At 50.0% G+C, this 14,888-nt stretch overlaps 1 pseudogene; it reads right to left on the reverse strand.

Annotated features, from left to right (window-relative positions):
- Window positions 1-1,560: 1,560 nt before the first annotated feature.
- LOC116574572 lies at window positions 1,561-12,749 on the reverse strand (annotated as a pseudogene).
- Window positions 12,750-14,888: the final 2,139 nt, after the last annotated feature.

Below are 14,888 nucleotides of genomic sequence, written 5' to 3' on the forward strand. Positions count from 1 at the left end.
GTGTGATTCCGTTTGAACATCCATGCATCCGATGAGGCTTGTGGGAAATGTTCACTTCCCAGTTGCAGTTGAAACCCCAGTGAGGCATAGGAGCTTTGTGTAAGGTCACTGAGATGGTGTGAGGCCCTGCTGGGAAAGATTCCTTCCAGGCTGTCCTGAAGCTTCCGAGAGAGTTGAAATCCCGAGCTTTCACAGCTACAGCGTTTCCCGTGGAAGCCATGGGTGAAAGTCCACTACTTGAACTTTCGTGCCCGGAAAAGACGGAGTAGCAAGGACCAGATTCATCCTCCCAGTTTAATTTGAAAACCAGGAAAGAATACATGAAACAGTGATTGCCCATAGATCAGTCAACAGGCAGCAAGGGACAGTGACCCCTGAGAAGGGAAATCGACACGGGGCTCCTCACGATCGCTCCTGCTCCTGCCTGGAGAGTTTCGTTGGCATGATGAGTGAGGACATGGGCAGAGCCCTGTGGCCTCGCCAGGAGATGAAACTGGAGAGGCCAAAACAGCAAGTGAGGTCCGAGAACTGGGAGACTGCAGAAGGTTGCCCTGAGTCTCCAGCTGAGTATGGGTCAGTGAGAAGCGATGGGAGGCTGGGCATGAGAAAAGAACCCCCCAAAAGGACGAAAGAATAATTTCCAGAGCTCACACAGGCCAGAAGCAGACGGCTTCCCTACTGGTACACATAAAAAGCCTCGTTATACACAAGGCACAGGGGAGGGAACTCTTGAGTTTTATGGCTTCAGTATCAGGGAATGTTAGCCTGGGAGTGAGTGCTGCCTGGTCTTACCTAACAAAGCTTAAATGCGAACCTCAAAAGGATCAACCCTTTCAAAGTCATTTAACTGGGTTCAAGAGCAAAGCTTGCCAGTATTTTAAAATATAATATGCAACACTCAAAAAATGAAATTTATAGTATATGGCATCCAAACAACAACGAGCAGGCATGAAAACAAGCAATAAAGTATGGTCTATAAGAAAATGACTTATAACGAGAAGAATTACTCAATCAAAACTGACGTAGAAATGACATACATGGTAGATTTAGAAGTCAAGGATATTAAAGTTCCTCCTAACACCATACCCCATATGGTCAAGAACCATAAATTCTCAGATTACATAAAAAAGCAACAGCTAACTGTACATGGCCTACAAAATTCCCCTTTAAATATAAAGCACAAGTAGGTTAAAAATAAAATGATGGAAAAGATCACCCAGGTGAATACTAATCAAAAGAAAGCAAGAGGGGCTACTTAAATTTTAGACAAAAATCATTTCTTTACGTTAAAGCAGTAATTCACCAAGAAGATAGAACAATTCCATATTTTTATGCACGCAGATGAAATGCAATGAAAGAGATTCAAAGTACATGAAATGAACGTCGGTAAAACCAAAAGATAGGGTGAACAAATCCACAATTACAATTTCAATTCTGAGATTTCAATTCTGCTTTCTTTCTTTCCTTTTCTTTTTCTTTTCTTTTTCTTTCTTTCTTTCTTTCTTTCTTTCTTTCTTTCTTTCTTTCTTTCTTTCTTTCTTATCAGTATAGCTTTTACTGCCTCTTTAAAATATCACAAATAAGTCTCAAAAATCATCCGGCTTCTCACTGTTTCTGCAGATGGACAACTCAGATCTTATTCATCAGCCTGCTGAACTGTTCCTTTTTCAGAAACATAGATACCTTCCCAAAATTTTCTGATATCCTTGTTTTTAACAGTTGTGGCTTGCTGAATCAAAGCAGCTGAGTTCTATACAAGTTCAATGTCATTTCCTTCAAGAATTAACTCCTCTTTTTGGGCTTGAGATACAGAACAAGCAACACCTAGCCTCTTCTGAACCCTGCGGATGTATTTTTCACCCAAGAAATTTTGAATTTCAACAAGAGAACCATTTTCCTGAGTAACAACGCTGATGGGGAAGTGAGCATACACAGACCTCACCTTGTGTTGGAAGCCCAGTGTGATGCCCTTGATCATGTTTTGTACGTGACTACAGATGGTGCGAACCGTAGCCAGTTCTTTTCTATTCCCCACCATTTGTCCACTTGGAGCCTCTTCTTTTTCTTTCCAAGAAGACTGAGTTCTAAGTTGATGTGATTGAAGTCCCTTTGCAGGGTTCCTCTGCAGCCCTTCACTATAACATGTGTCCCTTCAGGGTGATGTCGACATTTTCTGGAATGTCGACAGTCTGATTGATGAGAATGGTTTTTATCCTTACAGTAGATGTGGCAAAGAGAGCTCAATTCTGCTTTCTTAATAGTTGAGTAAACAAGGAGGCAGAAGTTCAATAAAGATGTAGAATGCTTGAACATGGTGGTTCACCAACTTGATCTAATTGACATTTACAAAATACTCCACAAATCAACAACGTATACACATTCTTTTCAAGTGCACAAGGAGCACTTGCTAAAGTACAATATATTCTGGGCCATATTGAAAGTTTTAAAAAATGCATTAAAAATATCCAAGGCATGTGTTTTCTGACCAAAATGGGATTGAATCATAAATCAATAATAGAGAGGTATTGGAAAAGACTCCAAATATTTGAAAATGAAACAGCACATTTCTCAATGGTCTGTGGGTCAAAAACAAATTTAAAAAGAGAGTTATAAAGCATTTTGAATGGACTGAAAATAAAAGCATAGCATATTGAAATTTGTAAGATGAGATTAAAGTAGAGCTAAGAGGAGCCAAATGTTCATAATAAAAAACGAAGAAAAGCCTCAAATCTATGACCTAAGTATTTACATTAACCAGTCATTTAAAAAAGGAGAGAAAAAAATTCAAAATAAATAGAGAGAAAAATAATAAACTTAAGAGAGGACATGACAATCATATAAAATAGAAAAACAATACAGAAAAATGAAACCAAAAGCCTGGTTCTCTGAGCAGATCAATAAAATTGATAAGCTACTAATTAGACTACGAGGGACAAAGAAGAGCACAAATTACTAACATAAAGAATGGGAGAACTGACATCCCTATAGTTCCTGCAAACATTATAAAGGGTAATAAGAGACTGTCGTGCTGTTCTTTAGATGAAATGAGCAAAGTCCTCTAAAGATGCCAACCACCAGAGCTCACTAACAGCCCTTTATCTGTAGGAGAAATAAAATGTGTACTTAAAAAAATCTTTCCACAGAGAAAATACAGGCCCTCATGTCTTCATTGGTAAATTCTAACAACATCTTATGTAGAGGTAATGTCCATTTCATATAGACATATGCAGAGAATTGAAGGAAAGGGAACACTTTCCAACTCCTTCTGTGAGGCCGTTATTATCTTGAAACCAAAACTAGACCAAAGCATTAGAGAAGAAAAAACTGCACCCCAACATCACTCATGAACAGAGACACCAAAATTCTTAATTAAATATTTGCAAATTGCATCCAAAATACATAAAAAGGAAAATGTCTCATGGGTTTATCTTGAAAATACAGGTCTAGTTCAGCACTCGAGAGTCAAGACATGTAATTCACCACAGGAACAGAAGAGAGAGAACCGATGGACCATTTCAGTAGATCAGGGGTCGGCAAGCTATGGCTTTTAGTCCAAACAGGGATCAGCACTGGCTTCAGGAAATCCAGTTTTATTGGGATAGAGCCACACCCATTCTTTTATGTGTTGTCTTTGGCTACTTTTGGGCTACAGTGGTGGAGGTAAGTATTTGCAACTGGAAATTAAAGACTAAAATATTTACTATCTAACTTTTTACCAAAAAAATTTCTCTATGCCCACAATAGATACACCTAAGTTTGCAAGAATGTCCATTCTTATCGTTGGCACTTCTCCTTCAACATTTTACTGCAGCTAGTGGAGTAAGACAAGAAAAATGAATAAAAGGTGTATCTATTGGAAAGGAAAGAAATATCTATTCGCAGATGATATGATTCCTTATGTAGTAAGTCCCCGAGGATCTACAGGGAAGCTTCCAGAACTGAAGAGTGAGGGGAGCAAAGTGGCAGGGTGCAGTCTTTCACCAAAAAAAAAAAAAAAAACCACATTTCTATACACTAGAAATGAATAACTGGAAGTCAAAATTTAAAGAGCAGTGTCATTTATGATAACATCAAGAATATGAAATATTTATGTATAAATCTAATAAAATATATGCAAGGTCTTTATGGTGCGCACTACAAAACACGGTGAGAGAAACTGAGGGGGACCTAAGTAAATGCATCATTCATGTCTATTTGAGAGAGAGAGAGAACTAGCAGGAGGAGGGGCAGAAGGAGGGGGCAAGCCGACTCCCCACCGAGTGGGGGACCGCAGGGCTCTGTCCCAGGACCCTGAGATCATGACCTGAGCTGAGGTCAGATGCTTAACCGACTGAGCCACCCAGGTGCCCTGAATGGCGTTATTCATAGAGTGGAAGGCTGAATACGGTCAGAAAGTCAGTGCCGTCAAACTGATCTAAACATCTGCGGCAATCCCAGCCAAAGTCGCAAGAAAATTTTCTGCAGAAATGAACTGTCTTTAAAACTTATATGAGAAGACAAAGAACCAGAGGAACCTACTTGATTTTGAAAATCAGAACAAAGTGGAAGGATTCACACTACCTGATACCAGATTTTGGTATCAACATCTAGTGACCAAGACAATGTGATGTCTGAAGAAAAGCAGATCCCTGGTCAGTGGAACCAAACAGACCCCAGAAAGCGGCCCACAGGTACAAGATCAACGGATTGTCAACCTCCGTGCCAAGGCAGTTCAACAGAGGGAGGGCTTTTCTCCAACAATGGTGCTGGAGCAGCTGGACCTCGGTCATGTGAGAAATCGAACCAAACAAAATAATCCCGACCTTACACCGTATATATGAACTCAAAATGGATCACAGCCCGAAATGTAAGCCCTACAGCTCCCAAGTTTCTAGAAAAGGACATAGAAAATGTTTGCGACTTCGAGGTAGGCAAAGATTTCTTATATTTGATTCAGAAAATGGAAAGTGATCAGTTGAGTTGGACTAGTATTAGGAACCCCTGATCTCTGAAGCACACCGCTTGCAATGGGGAGCCGGCCCCATCCCGGTCACGCGTCTGACAAGGGACTCGCATCCAGAATATGGAAATACCTCTCCAAACTCAACAGTAAGAAAACAAACTCATGAAAATGGGCAAAATACTTTGAAAAGACCCCGGACCAAAAAAGGTATTCAGATGGCAAATGAACACATGAAAATATGCTCGACGGTATGAACCACTGGGGAAGGGCAGATCACCACCACTGTCAGTGCCCAGGTGACCCAGGGCAACTCTCTGATTCGGGAGCTCGAGACCCTGTTGGCAGTTTCTTGTGAAGTAAAACGTGGCAGCCACACCTCTGGCCTTTTACCCGAATGAAAGGAACACTTACAGTCACCTCAAACCTTGTATGCAAATGTTTCCAGGGGCTTTACTGTGATTCCTGAACCTGGAGACAAGCCCGGTGTCATTCGGCAGGTGCTTGAGGAGTAAACCAGCAGCGACCACAGCGGAGCGCGGCTCAGCCACGGAAGGCGCGGACGACCGATGGGCTGATGTGCACGAGTCTCAAATGTGTTGTGCAGTCTGAGGAAACCAGGCTCAAAAGTCTACACAGTGTGCGTGGTATTTAATGTTCCAGAAAAGGGAAAATGACAGAACAGGACACGAGTGAGGGTTTGCTACGGCTGGAGGTGGTGCGAGACGCTGAGTAGAGAGCATGGGCTTGTGGGGTGATGTGTCTTCTGTGTCATGTTTGTGGTGACGGTTGTGTGAGTCTGTATGAGGATGGTTTCACGGAGGGGCCCGTATCCTACCACAGCCCAGGAGGTCAAGTGGGAATGCCTAATCCGCCTTACGAGTCAGGATCTGCCCTAAGTCCTTCCCTTTGTCACCCAACGGACTCGTCCCGCCGCTTAAGGGGCTGTGACCCTGGCTCACGGATGATGAGCTGTAAGTTCAGAGAGGGGAGGTCACTTATATGAGATGGTGCAGCCAAGAAGAGGGGGAGCCAGGGTCTTCGGGATCCTAGTCTCTGCCCTGCATGGTATCCTGCGTTCCGATGCCTCACAGAAACTTGTCCATGCATACCCCCCTTCAGCGGAGTAAGACGCCAGGAAGGTTAGCCGGATTCCCAGTGGAAGGTGACAGATACCGGTAAGAACCCGGGTTAAGACCAAGCCGAAAATGATCATGTATCAAAGAAAGGTCCTGTTACAGGATCGGTGGCCTCCTGCCGCTCAGCAGCCCGAGAGAACCCTTCCGGCCCAGGAAGGAGAGCCAGTGAGTTTCCGAGAGGTGCCTGCTCTGGTGGCCAGAGTTTCACGTTAGAGATTCACTCCTTGGAGCCTACTCTACACCCTCTCTCTCTCACAGTCCCGAGGCACGGCTCGGAGGACGATGTAACGTCGACTATACGTTTACGTCTTTGGGGAGGTCAGTGGTGGAGCTCAGTGTACCCCACGGACAAGGACTCTAAGACGTGTGGGTCGCTCGGCGTGTGGAACAAAGGCACTAAGACCAGCCCTCTGCGAGCCTGTCCGTGTGTCTGTCTGGGGCCGAGGCTGGCGCTCAGGGAGCCCCTCCGGGGGGGAAGCCCCCACCTGTGGCAACAGGAGTGGGAAGCGCCCTTGCTCCCAGCGGCGGAGCCTGGGTTGAGGGCCGAGCACGGAGAGGAGGGAAGCCTGAGGGGCGCCCCAGCTGCGCTGAGCCCCAGGGACCCCCAAAAGTGTCCCAGGGACCGGCGTCGGACCATTTTTGACCTGCACCGTCCTAATGGCCCAGCCTAATCCATGAGTCCTCAGGGAGGTGTTACAACTACTCCTTCTGTCTAATTTGGAAGCCCCCAGGTCCCCAAACCACTGCTGGCCAGAGACAAAGATGATGACTGTTTTCCAAGGTGACCATTTGTCTACAGACAATACGGGTTGACTTCTAGCCCGGTTCAGATGAATCACTGCCAGCTCTGGGGGTCTCCGACGATGGACGAGCAAAACCCACTTTGTGCTGACGCCTGTGCTGAATGGAAGAGGAACCTGACAGCTGTTGGGCGGGGATGCGTCTCCACAGGACGGGAGAAAGTTCTAGAGAAAGCGGCACACAAAGGCTGGGGAGGGCCATGCCTGCGGGGGCTCCAGGGCTCCTGGTCTCCCCCCGGGGCCCCCCAGGGAGGCAGGAGGTGTCCCCTGCCGGCTTCTGAGCTGGAAAGCACTTCCCGCAGCGGCACCTGAAGGGAAAATCACACCTCATCGCTCTCCCTGGCGACGCTTCCGGCCCGTCGGCAGAGCAGGTGGGATCTGCCAAGGAAAGACAGGAAGGGCGGAGGCAGGGGTGCGGCGGAGGCAGAGGTGCGGGGCCGCCCACAGAGCTGGAAAAAGCAAGAACTAGTCAGCAGAGCTGGTCTGGACGGCTCTGGGCGACTGTGGGAAACCCAGGCTTCTCTAGCTGTCCTGGACACAGGAGCCACTCCCATCCGGGGTCCGGAGCAAGTCCCGCGGCCCACACCCCAGGGCCCACTAAGGCGAGAGCCTCGGTCTCCAGGCCTCACAGCCCCCACCTGTGAAATGGGCCTGACGCGGGGCTGCTGTGAGGCTGATGGTGTGATTCAGACGTGACAGTGCCGGGCACGTGGCGAGGGCATCACCGTCACCGCAGCGCTCATCACGGTCAGGGACGAACAGTTAGTCTTCATGAGCCGGATCCAAGGCCCACGAGGGCACCGGGAACGAGGCTTCCTGGAGGGGCTCATGGTCCAGTGGATGTCACAACATCCAGTGCGGCCACGATCTGTCCCCTTCCACAGGCGCATGTGGGTGGGGATTAAGGGTGAGTGCCCCAGGGACGGGGCAAGCAAGCCTCGAGGAGATGACGTGCAGAAGCCCTGTGGGTCCCTCCGGGTCCTCCCGAGGAAGAATCGAAGTAACTCATGTGAAGAAGCAGTTTTTCAGGTCAGAAGGTCGTCTGAGACCGGAAGCTCTCCCTCCCAGACGAGGCGCGTGTCTGCCCATGGATCTGTGCGCCCGCCCCTGCCTCGCCGGCGTCTAGTGACCACGGCCGCGTCTTCCCCCGCTGGCTCACTCTGTGGAGGGGCCTGGGTTCTCGTGGCTTCTGAGAGGAGGTAGGTCGGCTGGCTGCTGTGTTCAGCAGCGACTCAGCTGAACGCCTGCTGGATGCAGCCGCCGTGGCCTGTGCGGCACCTTCTGGGGCCTGCCTGTTGTGGGCCCTCCCAGACGCTCTGGGCCTCGGGGGGCAGCATGGGTGTTGCGGGCTGCAGGTGGAGGGTCTGAGTTCTGGTGGAGTTGTTGTCCGATGGCCACTTTCTCACTGGCTGCAAAATCCACTTCTCCAGATCGGAGAAGGGTGTGAGCGTGGCTTTCCACGCTGGCCGTCCGGGTATCGCCGCCTGCCCAGGAGCTCAAGATCCACACACGATGGTGTCAGGCCTGCCCACAAGTCACCTATCTGTCCCCCTCGGTGCCTATACCCATATGTGGCCTGGGGGAAGCCATGGACACGCCACGGGGACCCTGGGCTTGCGGGACGCTCGTTCCTACGACAAGGAGCTGAAGGGCCGTGGAGGTGGCGTTGCTACAGTTACAGGCAACACAGCGCTGGCCAAACATCCTCGTGATTTCCCGTCCAGAACAACGAAGCTCGGGGCAAAGACATGTGTTCAGCCCCCGAGTGAGACACCGAATGCTCTTGGCATTACAGACACTGCACAAAACTGAAGGCCGTGCAGTCTTGGCTCAGGGGTGGGAAGAGTCTGGAAGGTCCCTTCTTGCCGGACCACAGTCTCTTCACAGAGAAGCTCCCAGGGTGGGTTTGAGCTTCTAAGGGACTCTGGACACGAAGGCTCAGAAGCAACCTTCTGGGGACTTGCCTCCACCGCTGCCGTGGGACCCCCGTGCCCCTCCTGTCCCCGGCCAGTGCTGGGCGATGGGGCCTAGACCACCATGACGGGAAACTGCGCGGCAAAGAAGACTATTTCTTAGTTAAGTTAAAATGGCGAAGTATTTACTTCTTCTTTAATGCCATCCGCGTTCGCTAGGAAGCCCCGTGGCCTGGTTCCCAGGCGCTGGCTTGAGCATGTCTGCTGCCGGGTGAGGCCGTGGGGTGCCCTGCAGTCCTTGTGTTGGTCTCATTTGGAAACAGGGTTGTTGCAGGTGTGACCAGTTGGAGGCCGTCACATTGGGAGCAGGGTGGCCCTAATCCCACATGAGGTGTCATTACTGACACAGAGACATGTGCACGGGGAGGAGGCCATGTGACAACAAGGCAGAGGTCAGGGAGGGAAGCCCAAAGGCCTCAGGGAAACCACCAGGAGCTGGGAGGGCACGGAAGGGAGCTACCGTGGACCTTCATCCGGGACCCGTGCCCCGGACGCAGGGACAATCCGCTCCTGCGTTCTGTGCTCCGCTCCGCACAAGCACTGAGCCTGGGTCGGGGACGCGCCTGAACCATCGGCCCCTGAGGTTTGCAGAGGGTGTCCCGGGCTTGCCCTCGGCGGCAGGGAGGGCATCGTGTGAAAACCTAGGACTCTGTCTTGGGAACCAGAAGTGTCACCCGCATGGGCTCTCTGATTTCATCCTGTCCTTGTGTTTTAAATGCTGGTGCCGACCCTGAGCCCGGGAGCCGATCTCGTGGCCCTGTTGGTGGCAGCAGTTTGGAAGCCACCTGCCGGAGGGCTCCTCTTCGTTGGGAAAGGCGGCGCCGACGCCCACGAAGGGGCCGGTTTCTCTCAGATGTCCTCATTTGCTTGTCCCGGCTCTCCTCTCCGCCGGACCTTGTCTCGGCCGCTTGTCTTCCATGAGCTTCTCTTTTGCTCCCTGCTTTTCCAGCTGGCTTCCCCGAGGTCGCCCGCACCCCCCGGGCACGCCGTCTTCCTGGCCCGTTTCCCCGCCGACCCCGGGAGCGCCTCAGGTTGGGTCCTTGAAGGCTCGTCTGTGGCCCCAGAACCGGGCACCCCGTGCAGCCCGCAGTGACCTGTAGCACTGCCTTTCAGTTGCTTGTAAAGTTGTCAGAACATTATGGAATCTTGCCCTTTCTCGGTGTTCATGAATCGACATTTTCTCTACACATTTCCATGGTGGCGTCTTTGCCGGGCTTGTGCTCAAACGGACCCCAAGGTTTTGGGTTCCCCTTCAGCTGTGATGCTCCGTTAATCCACCCAGAACACACAGACACCTGCTTCGTACAAAGTGTGGGCTCGCGAGGAGGACACAGCATCCCCCTCAGGAGGCCACGGTGCACCGGGGTGGGGGGGCCCAAAGGACTCCTGTGACGGGGGTGGGGCAGGGCACGGAAGCAGCAGCCTCACCTCCCCCAGGAATCCAGGGCTCCCAGGTCGGCCTTACAACTTCCCCTTGGTTTCTAGGAGCCCAGCTGACCTGGGAGCTGCCCTAACCCTTCCGTTAGACTTTCACTAAAATCACAGAATGTCTGGCTCAGAACATCAGAATGTCGGGCCGGAGCAGGAGGTGGGGAAGCAGAGAGGTGATGGAGGCTCAGATTGTTTTCTCGACCCTTTCCCTGGGGGAGGCTTCCGACTTCACAAGGCGGCTTCCTTTGACTTAAAAGGGCTCACGAAAGATCTGCTTCTATATTGTAGACCTACAGGGACACGGCTTAGTTGTTTAAAAATGAAGAAATGAACAAAGACACAGGAGGTAAACTGAAATATTAAGAAAGTGGATCGTGGTGATCCTTATAGCAGAGAAAGTAAAATGCAAGCCCCAAAGCATTAAACAGGACAAAGGTGGGCTCTTTCCCACCCGGAGCGCTGGGGTTCACAAGGGAGAGATGGGGCTCCTGACAAGCCACACAGGAACTGTGCTTGTGCAGCAAAAGCTACAGGAAACGCAAGGACACACACACAGACACATTTACAGTGGGGGAATTTGCACACCATCCTGGGAGAAGAATCGGGGAAGAAAATCATGGGGATGCGGAGAGGGACTCGAAGAGCATGGCTGATAAGCAGACGGTGTAAACACACAGCAAGCCCCCTCCCCAGCCCGGCCGTGGAGCACACACTTTCTCAAGTGTTTGCATAGTATTCGCAAAAACTGACACTACATCAGGTTGCAAAGAAAACACATGTCAGACACAAAGCAGAACTACTAAAAACACTTTCTGGTCACAGTATCATAAAAACCAGAAATTTTAACAGAAATAAAGAGAAAAGGTCCAACCACTTGCAAATTGGAAAACATTTCATTAGACAACTTTTGGGTAAAAAGGATAAAAACTAAAATGTATAGAACTTCTGGGAAATTATAATAATTAAAACACTGTGTATGAGAATCTATGGGTTATGTTTAAAGGAGCAGAGCACCGACCACTTGTTGGTAAAATGAAATAAATAATTACTCAGCTCTAAAACTGGAAGAGAGGCAACAAAGTGCACTATAAAAAAAGAGCATAAAGAAAGACATATTAATGACAAAGGCAGAAACTAACGAAGAGCAGACTGGAAATACAGTGAAGTTGGTCAATATGTCAATACCCTAGAATTCGGGAAAAAATTAACAGACAAGCTACTCGTTGACCAATTAGGAAGGAAAAGGAGAGCATATATTTATAAGATTAGAAATGACAAGGGGGAATCGCAGTGGGAAAAAGGGATGCCTTTAAGATAATGAGATGACTTAGACATGTCCATGTCCAAATGTCCAAATACGTTCGAGGAACACAGAAGAAATGGATCATTCTCTGGGGAAATAAGAGTTTGCTAAAATCGCTTCTCCTGGAAGAAACAGAAGAAGTTACTAAGGAACTGCCTGAGAAAAAACACCAGAACTAGATGGTTTCACAGGGCATTTCTAAAAAATCTGAAAAGACCATCTGGTTTCAATGCTCTAAATCTCCAAAGAGATTCCAACAGGGAGGAAAAACACTTAAATTCTTTATTGTGAAGCAGGTGTAACATTGACATTTCAACCTGATAAAGACAGCACAAACAACTGCAGACTAATACTACTGATGAACTGTATCTGGGCTCAAAAATACTAAATAAAACACTGACAAACAGAATCCAAAATAATCAACATGAACAAGTGAGATTTATTCTATGAATGCAAGGTTGGTTCAATATTGGAAAATTCATTCATACATCATTCACGTTAATAGGCCTAAAGAAAAAACATTGAGTATTACCAAAGAATGAAAAAGAGTGTGACAAAATATTAAAAAATGGGTGGATACTTTCTTTAGATGTTAAAATATGCATGCCTTTGTTCTAGGGCCAGAAACTTGTTTATTGGCTAAATACTAGGGCTATTTCAGCTAAGATTGTGAATAAGGCATGGAAACGCACTAACTCTGATACTTGTGACCACTATCTTCGAAATATAAGCCAATGCAATTAAATAAGAGAAACCAATGAGATGCCTAAACATTGGTAAAGAAGAAGAAAATTCTATTTGTACATGATAATGCAGTATATTTGGAAAACTCTATAGAAAAAATGATTAACTGAACTGAGGCAATAAAAGAATTAAATGAGGTGGTAGAACAAAAACATCAACCTACAGAAATCAAGAGCATTCACACACACAAATGAAAGAGTTAAAGCTACGCAGAGACAGAGACCCTCTCACTCGTCACCCACCAGGCAGACGACGGGCCTGGCCTGAGTCTCCCCGGCACACAGGCGGGTTTGTTCCCAAGTCGCCGTTACTGTCCTTGCAAAGTCTGTGCTTACCGCCAGAAAACTGGGACTCGCCAAAACCCTCAGGACCGCCGAGCTGATAACTCTCATCAATGCTGGGTTCTTTGATGACGAACATGGAAAAAACAGGGGGACATTGTTTTGGTTACACGCTTATGAACACTCGGACCCATACTTTCTTTTAATACTTTAAGTGGAAATGCCAATATCATTCTCAAGCTTAATCTAAAAATGTGGTCTGGAAGGTCATCGCTCAGGCATCGAGGCCGATGTCATCTGTGCGGAAGCCATATTCACTCATTCGCTGCCCCAGCCTCCCAGTTACGAGAATTTACGTCCCCAACGACATGCAAACACGTGTGCCCCAGGCCGTTCCTGGAGACTTCGTGTGTAACTGTGGAAACAACACACGGAAGCACGTAGAAGGACTGCACGAGGGCGGGAGCCACATGCACTGGGAGTGCAAAGGGGCTACAAGACCGGACACCATCGCGGAGACGGGTGCGGAGTGGCTCTCAGCGAGCAGCGTGCAGGGAGCAGGGCAGAGGCTGGAGATTTGCGGTGAGACCTTCATCTAAGGAGGGATGAGCACAGGAGGGCACGGTTAGCTCCTCATTTCTACCAAAGGGACTTTGGACTTGCGGGGTTGGTCTCCTGGGGATGCACACGGTGGTGGGCAACTCGTAGCGTCTGGGATGTGCCTTTTTCTATTGCGATGACTTTTAAACCACGCTGAGGCTCACATATTCAAATACAAATATCAAAAATCAACAGCATGAGGAGACCAGAAAACGATGCCAATAGTAGCAGTGAGCTAAGACAGAGGCACCGAGAACCGGCAGGGGAAAGACCCAGTCTAGGCGACCTTGAAACTGCATTCGACTAGCGACAAAGCACGGTTCTCCTGTCGGCGGATCTGACTTCCCGGCTGCGGGTAGCAGAGTCTGAGCCTCTAGGACGAAGCCAGGGCTTCAGTTACTGTGGGAAACGGGAGCCGTGTTTTTAGCAGAAAGTGACAAAGGAGTAGGAGGGAAGACCTGGAGGAACCCTGTGATACCGGGTGGGCTCAGGGCACCGGCTTGCGGCCGGGGTTTTACGTCGAGAGAGGAGGAGGGCGACAGTTCAGTGTAACTGTGTGTGCGTGTGCGTGTGCGTGCGTGTGTGCGTGTGTGTGCGTGTCTGTGTCTGTGCGTGTCCCCGTGTGCACACGTGTGTCCCCGTGTGCACATGCCTGTGTGTGTTGGTGCGTGTGCCTCTGTGTGTGTGCACACGTGTGTGCGTGGCCGCGTGTCTCCGTGGGGTCACTAATTTCCCGGCAGCGACGGCCTCCTCCCCGTCCGCCTGTCTCCGTTTCTGAGCTCTGTTCTCTGGGAGAGGAGATCAGACTCCAGGGCCGGGGCAGCGGGAGGGCTAGAGGCCGGGAGCGCCTCCAGGGGCCAGAAAGGAGGGACGTGTTCAAGAGGAGGGCGCGGCCACGGGACACAGGCGGCGAGTGGGCAGAGCCCCCAGCGCCCGTGCGGGTGAGCAGATGAGGAACGAGTGAGTACATATGGGACTCGCCGTTCCCCGGGGCAGCAGTCCCCACAAATAAACACCGGCAGAGTGGAAGGAGCTGAGAGACGCCATTCGACAAGGTCCTGCCTCGGGGCCAGCACCACGTCCCGCAGAGCCGGCGTCCCGTGACCGACGCCGGCGACCTTTCCTCTGCGCCATCTTTAGGGTAAAGGAAAGATCTGTCGCCCCGTGGCGTCCGTCGGAGCCTCGGCAGACTGGAAGTCATGTCAGCCACCTCGGCTGTCGGAGGGACGCTCTCCCCCACTCCCGGGGGACTCTGGCTGGGGGGAGGCACTGGCTCTCTCCACCCACCGCGCCCAGGAGGGACACTGACCTCGCGGACATGGGGGGGGCGGGAAGTGTGGCAGCCCTTCCTCCGGGCGGCCACCTGCCTGCGGGGACATTCCTCTCTTCCTCCCCAGGCCCTGCTTTGCCAGGGTCAGGGCCACGGGCAGGGGTGGGGGCTGGACCGAGAAGGGACGTCTGCCCGCCGCGGGGAGAGCAGCCTCCCTCTCCGGCCACACTGTCACCCTCCACGACGGGGCTGTCCCCCTCGGCCTCTGCCTGGCTCCGCCCACTGGGTTCTCGACGCCAGCAGGGGCTCCGGGGTTGCATTTACCATTATTGAAAATTTTGTCTTCACTGCCAAGAGACAACTGCGGGTTATCGGAGAGTCCGCGGTAACTCTGAGGCGCACCAACTT

Source organism: Mustela erminea, chromosome 15, assembly GCF_009829155.1.
Source record: "Mustela erminea isolate mMusErm1 chromosome 15, mMusErm1.Pri, whole genome shotgun sequence".
Taxonomy (NCBI): domain Eukaryota; kingdom Metazoa; phylum Chordata; class Mammalia; order Carnivora; family Mustelidae; genus Mustela; species Mustela erminea.